At 39.2% G+C, this 9,004-nt stretch overlaps 1 long non-coding RNA gene across 1 annotated transcript in view; it reads left to right on the top strand.

Moving 5' to 3' along the window:
* Window positions 1-8,488, top strand: part of LOC109296267 — a 21,177-nt gene extending 12,689 nt beyond the window's left edge. The window contains exons 2-3 of the long non-coding RNA XR_002096940.1: window positions 7,409-7,554; window positions 8,345-8,488. This is a non-coding gene — a long non-coding RNA (uncharacterized LOC109296267). The remainder of the gene's footprint in view (window positions 1-7,408; window positions 7,555-8,344) is intronic.
* Window positions 8,489-9,004: the final 516 nt, after the last annotated feature.

The raw sequence follows: 9,004 nt of genomic DNA, 5'->3' as shown, positions 1-9,004 counted from the left end.
CAATGACAAGATCCTTTTCTGCCTTAGCACTGACGAGAAGGAAGTTTCCTAGCCTGTAGGTATGGTGCTGGTTCTTCCTCCCCAGGCGTAGCACCTTGCACTTGTCAGTGTTGAATCCCATCCTATTCTCATCTGCTCACCCCTGTCTAGGTCTGATTGCAGCTTATTCCTCCCTTCCAGCATGCCCACATCCCCCCACATCTTAGTGTCATAAAGTTTGTACCTGAACAGATCTGATGCCCTTCCTCCTACATACTGGGGTTAAATTTAGCTTCAAATTTAAATTCTTATTAAAAAAAAGAAAAATTGAGACTAGCAGAATCTCTCTCCCCTCCTATTTAAATGAGTGAAATAAAAGGTGGAATAAACCTGCCCCTTGTAAGATTTGAAATCCAAACATTGCGTCAGTAAGAACAAGAATGCAAAACAGATTTCCTTGTTCGTGCTGGGAGAAAGAGGAAAAAAAACAAACAAGGAAATAAGCGATAAGTAAATTGGCTTGAAAGCAGCTCATAATAAATGGATTGTTAGTAACATGAACTATGTTTTAAAGCATTAGGCTATATTGGTAGTGTTCTTTTCTATTAGCTTTCATTTCTTGCTTTTGAAAGAAATATTAAATATTTTCCCCCAAGTTCTCAGTGATATTTCTTAGGTTAGTAACACTTTTGCAACATGGATAGTAACACAGCCACTTGAAACAATACCTTCTGAACAGAATCTTTTTGTCATAACATTGACATCATCATGTTTGCGTGACAGTTTCTAGGGTGATTTCCAGCACTTCATGTATTCTTACTATTGCTGAAAGCCCAGGCATTTTAATGGTCTTTACTATAGTCTTTCTTTCTCTCTCAGATGCCGAGCTAGCACATCTTGAAATGGCTGAATTTGTTTATATGTGTGTGTGTGTGTATATATAACAAAACCAAATTTTTAGAGGTGGCTTTGTATTATGTACTGTATGAGAACAAGGCAGATTCCATGAAACTTTTAAATAAACTTCCATAAATGGGAAGAAACTTTTGCAAATGCATTGTACTTAAAGATAAATAATGCAGAACTAAGTATTAAACCAGTTTTGTCATCATGTTTCCACTTATTTGGTAATATATGCTAGACCTGCCTTGTCCCCACCTAGTCGATAGACTACAGGAAGAGGTTGATTTTGGGTACTTTAACTAATTAGCTTTGGTCCTTCAGTCCAAGAAGTAGAAAATCTGCTAGGCTGACAACCTATGTGCTGTAGCAGAAGAGATCATAACAATATCTAGTGGGTGGAAGCTGAAGCCAGAAGCATTTAAATTAAAACTGGGCAAGTTTTGGGTGCCTAGCTACCAAATAGTGTATTCTCCAACTCTAGATATCTTCAAATCAAGACTCATTCTTCCAGGAAGATCTGATTTAATTAAGCACAAGTCACTAGGCTCAATTTGATAGTACTGTAACTGGGTAAAATATAATACAAAAGATTGGATTAGATGTTTCAGTAGTGACTTGTGGCCTGAAATTCCTGAATCTGATGCTGTGACTAACTCTGAGAGGGGAACAGATTCAGCCATTTGAAGATGTGCTAGCTTGGCATCCAGGATTGCTAATCTTAACAGTTAGCATTGCTGTTCAAAGCAGGTAAGAAACAAAAGGTACAGACAAGTGTAGTTCCTGGGTCTAACCTATGGTGCTTTACAGAAAGACCGATTCTCCCAACCCAGCAGATGTTAGCTGTTGCATCAGGAGGGTGGGTGATTGGCTCCAATTTGGAGCCCATCAAGGGAGAGAGGTTGTCTGCAGTCTCCTCCCCAAGCTCCAGCCTCCATGCCCCACCTCCCTCGAAAACAGTGCTGGGAGCACTGTTGGGCTGTCAGCCAAGCCCTGCTCCTGGTGTGCACAGACAGAAGTTAAAGGTGTTCCACTTTGGAGTGCCTTCATCTGAACCCTCATAGAATGAGGGTTCAGATTGTGGTGGGATTGGGCCCTTTTAAAGCACTATGCAGCCATACACTTGTTTGGTTGTGGCCATAGAACACTTTCAGGGGCCAGATCAGATGAAAACTGTCACTTTTGTCTGTGCCTAGAGATCAAATAAAGTTTTACAATCTACTGACTGCTTGTTGAGGGTAGCTTTAAAGGAGGTACCACCAGTCATGTTTTTCTGAACAGAGGAAACACCTCTAGACAGTTTGGGATGTCATGTCTATTTTGTATCTAAGAAGTCTTGATATGTTTGCTTTCTTATGTAGCTTTTGTAAAATTGCAAGGAAATATATGTAGCGCATTGATATTTATGTGAATGCAGAAATACAAAAACAGCTTTCAAGCTAATCATGTGAATCTAAACTGGGTAAGGAAGTGTGCTTTTAGTAAATTCCTGTGGTCATTTATTATATTGTCTACAGTATACAAAATGGTGGAAAGACTGTCCAGAGGAACCTAGTGCAGTTTATTTAGAGGTTGTTCATATGGTTTAAAAAACTGAAATTAAATGAGTATGGGGAACAGTCACTTATACTTGGATTTAACACATCCCTGTACCTGTGAGTGTAAAGTCTGAGTTGTCCAAAATAATTCTTTTCCTTTTTTTGGCAAAAGCTTTTCCTTTTATATACTTCTCTCATAGCATATTTGTAAATTCTTAGGGAAAAATCTCAAGTGAAGTTAACTAATGGTTTAGAGGAGTCAGTGTGTTCTAATTTCCTATACAGGAGTCACTTTAACTAACTAGGTTAACTTCCATTCTATAAAGGAAACTGAGATGAAATGGTGTTTTGACTTTTTTGAGATTTTTTTTTTTAAGTTCCCTCTGTGTCCACTGCAGGCTTGGTTTCTAATTTTCACTTTACTGATCATTTTTTAAAAGTAATATCAGATTAAAATGTCTCATTACTTAGACATTTTTACCATTTCTCAATTTTATGGGTAAACACAGGTGAAACAGACAAGATTGGTGTTAATTTCGCACACCAGCCAAGGTGCCAGATTTTCTGATTTACTATAGATAAATGGATGCTTTTCAAGGATGTGGCCTTGCCATTTTGATTGGATGTCGTGCCTTATAAATAAGTATGACTAGACCTAGTCATTATTTAGATTAAAGACAAACCAAAGAAATAAACAGATTGTTTCAGGAAGTTGACTTTGGCCATTCATGAGAGAACACTTCTCCATTTCTTTGCTGAACCAATAAAACAGCATGATGATACTGTATTTAGAGGTGCCTTACCTTTAAATTATTTCTCCAGAAATTAAGTATTATTAGCCATTCCTTGGATATATTCTGCCTTGCATAGTTACATTTTACTTAATGTTCTTCATTTTCAAATGGTTACTGCTTAGGCTTCTTTTTTTACAATACTTCTTGAGACTTTTTGTGTAAAAACGGTATATAAGGACTTGAGGATGATATCAGACTTGGATGTTTTGTAGCAAGATTTATGTTATTAATAAACTTGGTTTCACGATTTTATGTTGCCATTTTCAGTGGTAATATTAAGCTAAACAGTTAGAATTTGTTTGACTGTATTAAGGAATAGTGAGGAAAAATTATTTCATGTGGCCATACTTAGCTATTTCCCATGCATGAGGCGTTTCGCATTAGCTTCTGGAATTATCTATAAGCAAGGGGAATGAAGCATACGCTCTGACTTGTATCTAACCAACCGTTCTTCTGTCAAGAAGAATGCTGTAGTATTATCTCTTGATAATATTTATTTCAGGGAATTGCAGGGAAATGTTCAAAAGACTGTGTAACTGATTCTTATTAGAACGTGATCCTATGTTCAGCAAACATTGTTGACGGAGGCATACAGTATATGAATTAATCCTTGCCATAGCATCTTTTGAAATGGGATGGAAGGTTACATGCTCATTACAATGACATGATTTGTGAGAGCAAATGCATTTTTTTTTAAAAAAGTAAAATCAACTTCCTACTGCCTTGGGATGGAAATCCAAAGACGTAAGTGTTTATCACTCTGCTTGGCTTATTTTGCTAGTAAATCCCTTTTCTTATAATTAAAGGGGCTTGAATGTTTCTAACTGATGCCAAATCCAATCTGAACCACCTACACAATTCTTTCCTATCCCCACTTCCCACCACTATCTGGTATTTTGTTTGCACAGACATTATTCATTAATTGTTTTAATGACCAGGGAATGCAAACAGGGAAATCATATTAACAAGTAAGAGCTCCTACACTTGGTGATGAAATCTGTATTTTTTTTCCCATTCTCTTTTTCATGGTCTTTTCACACACAAGCCAAAAATCTCTCATGGCTATCTGAGGCAAACAGTTTTATTTGTGCATAAGTACTAACATGTGATATTTTATTCCATAAAAATATTTTTAATTCTTGCCATTGCCGCAACTGAAATTAAGCTAGTTATAATTTGTGTGTAGGAAGCTACTGAGCTCATCCATTACAATTGGAAAGGCAAAATAAAACTTCTTGGCACTATGATTTTATAATAATAATAATAATAAAGACAGTCAAGTATATTGTTTCTTCTCTTTGCCTTATTCTACTCACAAGGTTTTTCTGCAGTTTTATGTTTTGGCTGTCTGTGTCCTTTTGTCCAGAAGTTTTGCCCTATTCTTATGCGACTGTCATTGTATCACCTGGTATGTGGTAATGTGAGTAGGCCATAAGGCCCACTCTAGGACTGTATAAGAATTAGGTCCCTGGCAAAACTCCCATTGACTGAAATGGCACAAAATTGGGCCCTAAATAAAGTTGTTGTTGGGGTTTTTTTGTACCTTCCCTCTTTCCATTGTTTGGTCAGTTGTAATCCCAAATTTTAATAATAACCATGCCTCATTCTTACTTAGTGCTTTTTACCAGTAGACCTGAAAGCATGTTTAAAAACAGAACGGAGTATCATTATCGTCATTTTACAGATGAAGAAACAGAGGCTTAGCAAGGAGGAATGTGTTACTTGAGCAGCCCAGCAGCACATATGTAAATAGAACTTAGTTCTATGAATTGGCCTAGTCCTCTAATCATGTACAACTCTGCTTCCCCCAGTTCCACCACCCTAAATAGATGGAAGCACAGCTCACTTTAACATGGGTCTCATATACTCTAAAGTAGTGTTTGTTGAGGGGGCGGGGGGGGAGGGTTTTTTTGTTTAAAGTATGCTGTGTTTAATGAAAAGAAAACCTAGAAGGATTGATTAAAATCCTGGCTCCATTACATATGGGACATTTGAAACATAATGTAGGACTTGCACAAAATACAACTCCATAAAGGTAAGATTGCAAATCAACTCCTCTGCCTTCTTTTATAATACATCCATGGTTTTCTGATTCCACTGAACCAGTCTGTAATGTAATTATATTATGAATCAGATAGGGTTTTAAATAAATCTTAAACTGAAAACCGCTTTTTGGGACTCACCATGGAAAAAATGGAATGGAATATCTCGTATCAGAAATATAAATTGAATTAATTACCGTAAGAAGCCCCTCTTCTTTTTGTCTGCTTTCCCTGTGCCCCATGTCCCCCAAAAAACTCATATGCAAAAAAATTTTTTAAAAATGTGGGAAAGAAAGCACAAAGAAAATGCAACAGTTACATCTGGTCTTGTAAGATTTAATAAACTGATCAGTTCCTTGCATAATCAAGCCACAAAGCAAATGATAAATGTTGGGCTCTGCTTGCAAACAAGAAGAAATAAAAATAAACTGGTGGAGATATCAAGTGAAAACTGAGGAGATGGCAATGTCTAGGGAAGCTAAATTGGTTGAAGGTGCAGAATGTCAGATTCAGGCAAGGGCAATCACCCAAAAAAAAATGGAATTGGATCCTTGTGAATATCAGAAGAAGTTGTGGCATGTTCTTTAATGCTTTGTCCCCCTCTTTAGATTTCATTTTCTGTGTTCTACTCTTTCAGGTTTCTAGAGTTTTATTTACTGATCCTGTATCTCTTATCTCTATCACTAATCTTTTGCAGCCAGTGGCTTCTTGGGTGTTGCTGTCCTGGACACTATTTTTGGGGTCTGCTTTCAAGTCATCCGTCTCATGCTTTCCCTATCCCGTTTTTTATTTTTCGTCATTGATCTTCTTCTCCTTTATTTTCTTTCTTTTTTCTGTCTTGTGGTCCTTCCATTTATTCCCTTTCATTCTAGCCCCTATGCAACTTTCGTTTTCAGGATACCTTTTGTTTTTTTTACTGATATCATTTGCCCATGATCCCTCTTCATGGTTGGAAAGCAGCTATGCTGGCTTGCATACCCTTAGGACCAGGCATACAGTGCCCCTGTTTGCCTTTGGACCTCCCGGCCTGCCTGCAGAAATGGTAGAATAGAGGAGGGAGCAGATGTGCTGCAGGGTTGACCTACGAGTGTTTACTGTCCGTAAGAAATCAAGGTGTGACGCAGTGGCCATCTCCCTCCCTCCCCCTTTGCACTCCGTATTAGTAGTAGTAACTGCACAGAGTTGTCTCTATGTGCAGTGTCTATAAGCCATATGTTTCCATATTCTAGCAAACTGGGGGAGGCCAGAGGTGGGGAGTGGGGGAGATGACACGGTGCACTGCTACAAGTTATTCACACAAATATTGGGTGAATAGTCTCTGATATTCCTGTACAATCTGGCTGTTGCTATAATGAAGGGCTGTCCAACTTCTAAGCAACTGAGGGCTGCACACCCCACTGGCCACTCCAGCTTGGGCCCCACCACTTGAAGTGGTTACAGTTACTCATTTCCCCTGCCCCCGCACCATGCACTTCAGCATCAGTTTTCCAGCTGTGGGCTCTCCTGCTGCAGGCTCCTCTCCTGTAGCATGCTTCTTGTGCAGCCTGCTCCAGGCCACTAGCTCTCCTGGCAGTACAGGCTACCCTCCCTCTGCCCCCTGGGATGGGAACATGCAGTGGAAACTGGAGGAGGAAGGGGAAGCCCTGGGGCCCCAGCTGCTGCAGCAGCTGGAGCTAAAGGGCAGGAGCAGCTGGGTGGGAGCTCATGGACCACCATGTGGACAGCCCTGCTAAATGAATCCTGTTTCAATTTTACACTCCCACCTTCCACATCCTTCAGAATCCTCTTTGTGCAGATAATTGAAGAATGAAAAGTTTCAGCCTGAAATGTATTTGGAAGGCGGTTGACTATGTGAAGCAGTGGATTGTAATGGATACTTACTGATAGCTGTCATGACTCCCATGATACTTGCGCCCATAGGGATGAGTTCTGCAGATCAAGTCCGGGGTGGCTTCAGCCGGATTAAGGCAGAATACATCTGCAGGATCAGCAAAGCTGGTATTTTTAGAAGCAGGAAAACAAACCCTAGCAAAAGTTGCATTTCTTTGTAATTGTAAGAGGAAATCCAACTTATAATTTAAGTTGAATTTACTGAGCTGTGAAGTTTGTACTGTAAGTGTGAAGCTGAATACTGATTTCCTTTTCTCCTTTCCAGTGAATTGTCTTGGGCAACAGAACAAAACAGCAGCCACTTCATCTAGATCAAGCAGTGGAAGGGGCAGGGTCTCTCCATGCAATAGTGGTGTCAAAAGAAATGGAGGCTTGAACCCAGGCCCATAGGATTTGCATAATTAATCACTGGTGAGTTATGTTTGAATGTGGTCTCATTTGTGTGAAGGCTGAAACCTTTAAACAATTTCTTTGAACCTGAGAGGTGGAAGGGTTACTGGACTCTGTTCCTTTGCCAGATAATTGACTGGTTGGTTTCAAAGAGAAGGAGAGTTGTCCAGGCTACCAGTTAATCCTAGGAAATCCTGACTGTACACACTCACAAAAATACTTTTTTTCCCCAAAACAAAAAACTTTCTGTTGAAGCCAAACTTGAAAGAAAAGACAGAAGCTGCAGCAGTTGGCAGATTGTGTAAAACAGCAACAGCTTACCTTTTTAATTGGATAGTTGTTTTATACCCTGAGTATAACGTTACATGGTCTGAGAGTACAAGCTGTGAGGCTCTGATAAGAAAAACACTGACTGGCTGCTGTCAAGCTGAGGATGATTAAATGTGTCAGGTCTCCCCCTGTCTTTGACAAGAAGACTAAATTCCCTAAAGCCCTTTATGTAACTGCCAGGAAAATGTTTTCCTTCACAACATTTTTCCCCCCTTTCTGTTTTTTTTCTTTAGGTCTTTCAATTGCATACGTGTGCATGTGTAAATCAACCCCATCTCAGGCAACCTTTTGAGGATGCTCTGTGACAAAACAGCCTAATGATGTAACCCTCCCAGTGTAGTCTCTGTTATCAGTTTAGTATCTGTTATAGCCTCTTTCCATGGATAATACCCAACACTCATTTGTAGATAGGCTCCAGTGGATTTCTCCCATCTGTAATTTACTTGGTAAATCAGCAGCAGCAGCAATCTGTTCTTTTTAGAAACTGATGACACTGCTGTTCCAGGAGACTGCACGTGTGGAACACTGCAGCACAGCTTGCAACACTCCTCTATATTTATAGTATTGTCCTGCCAAGCTCTCTGTGCTCTTCCCAACTGGTATTGCACAAGTGAATTGTTATTGGTGAGTGTGTAAGCGTGCTTTGGAAAGACTTTAACTTTTTTGTCATCTTATTGGGTTTACCCTTCAGTGTGCTTGCATCTGAAAGCATCTTTCACTAACTAGGGAGGACAGACCTTTATGTCTCTATGGAGTCCCACTGGTTTCAGTGCAGTTCAGCATCTGCTCATGGATGTTCCTGACATGATCATATTGCAAAACAGAGTCCTTAGGAACATGTAAAGTTAATGGTGCTCCTTTAAATATTCCTTCTAAGAAAATATTTGAGTGGATTGAATCTCCATGTAATTACAAACTGATTTGGAAGTTATACTTATCTGGAAAAATATAGCTATATGGAATCCTAGATTAGTACCAAATGGTAGAAAAAAATGAACTGGTAGAAGATAAAGATTTAATACCTAATAAAACCAGGCTAAAAGTTGAAAGCCTTTAATCAATGGAAAGTTTGGAGTGCCAGGTTTTTCACTGTTGTAAATGTAGATTGCATTTTTGGTAAATCATAAGCTACCTTGCCCTT

Source organism: Gavialis gangeticus, unplaced genomic scaffold (genome assembly GCF_001723915.1).
Source record: "Gavialis gangeticus isolate Ggan-Ray unplaced genomic scaffold, GavGan_comp1, whole genome shotgun sequence".
NCBI classification, from domain to species: domain Eukaryota; kingdom Metazoa; phylum Chordata; order Crocodylia; family Gavialidae; genus Gavialis; species Gavialis gangeticus.
The sequence above is the reverse complement of the archived record's forward strand: the minus strand, read 5'-3'. Positions and strand labels throughout refer to the sequence as shown.